This window comes from Pyxicephalus adspersus, chromosome 1, assembly GCF_032062135.1.
Source record: "Pyxicephalus adspersus chromosome 1, UCB_Pads_2.0, whole genome shotgun sequence".
NCBI lineage: Eukaryota > Metazoa > Chordata > Amphibia > Anura > Pyxicephalidae > Pyxicephalus > Pyxicephalus adspersus.
In genome coordinates this window covers 71592774-71594409 of record NC_092858.1, presented here as the reverse complement: position 1 = coordinate 71594409, position 1636 = coordinate 71592774, and positions in this window count along the sequence as shown.

Sequence of the window (1636 nt, the reverse complement as noted above, 5' to 3'; positions counted from 1 at the left end):
CTCTAGAGCTGCCCCAACTCTCTGGAATGGTCTTCCTCGTCCTATTCGGCTTGCTCCTACTTTCTGCTCATTTAAAAGAGTGCTCAAAACCCATTTTTTCAAACTTGCCTACCCGTCTTCTTCTGTCTTCTGAAACCATCACTACCTCCCACCAATACATATCCCCCTCCTATTGTGTGTGAAATTCCCCCACCTACTAGATTGTAAGCTCTTCAGGGCAGGGTCCTCTCTTCCTGTATCACTGTCTATATTAGTCCGTCATTTGCAACCCCTATTTAATGTACTGCTTTTTTTCCTCCAGAAGCATAAAAATACAAAATAAACAATTGCAGACTGTAAAGGCCTACCATTTCTTGTTTCAATATATGATTTCTTCAGCATCCATTATTCTGCAACTTCTAATCAGTAATCAAACTTTATTTTAATAACTGAAAACATTGTCATAGGCTTATTGCTGTACGACCCTTCCATAATAATTTATAGAGGTGTATGTGCCTCCAGGAACTACTCAATCTTCACAGTTCAATAAACACAAAGCTGTAGCTCACAGTATTTTAGTAATGGGAAACATGTGACAACAAAAATGTCAAGAAGGTTAGGATATAGCAAATATTTAAGTGATTAATCTATTGTTTTGAAAGTTTGTGCTGTGTGTGCATTTATTCAAATACTCACTAAACCACCAGTGCATATATTCAATTTTCTACAAAGTTACCAGATAACTGTATACATTATTGTCAGCGATAAGTATATGTTTTGGAAAGCCCTCATGTTAGAAGTCCACATACTGTTATCCTCTGAATCCCCCCAAAAAATCTGTTAGTGTAAGTATTCTAGTTGAAGCCTGTGTTTTCATTTTTCAAGGTGAATCTTTGTATCTGTATTCAATGTACTGTTGTTTTGTGTATTTAAAATGGTGCAGGAATTTTTTATCTCCTGTAACTATGCTATAAAGAAAAGCCAGACCTTGGTTCTTTAATGTGACAAATGTTACTGGCAGGGTCTCTTAGCTTTTTTGCTCAGCCCTGCCTTACTCAACAGATTTCTTTGCGTGCAAACTCTACTATATTCAAGAATAGCAGTAAGATTGCTTGCAAGATGACTATTCTGTGTTAGGAGGCGCTCATTGTGCTGGTGGCGGTGCCTCACCGCAGTGGAGCTAGCTTAGCGCTCTGCGGCTTGCAACATCCTTGTTTCCCTTTAGCTGTGTTTTTCCCTCTCCGCATCCCCTGCACTGAGACTGCACTGCTGAGGGGGATTTGGAGCTGTGCTGAAGCTGATTAGCAGAGTGGTTCCTGGTCTATCCCATGCTGCCATTGGCTGCTGGGTCCTTATAGCCTCTCTGCTCTCAGATCCCAATGCCTGTTGTAGCATTTAGCTGGGCTAATCTGTACTGGAGAGAGCTGCCCTAAATCTCTGGAATGGTCTTCCTCGTCCTTTTCGGCTTGCTCCTATTTTCTGCTCATTTAAAAGAGCGCTCAAAACCCATTTATTCAAACTTGCCTACCTTCTTCTGTATTTTGAAACCGTCACTACTTCCCACCACTACATATCTCCCCTCCTATTGTGTGGTACTTCTCCACATCCTGGATTGTAAGCTTTTCGGGGTAGGGTCCTCTCCTCCTGTGTCACTGTC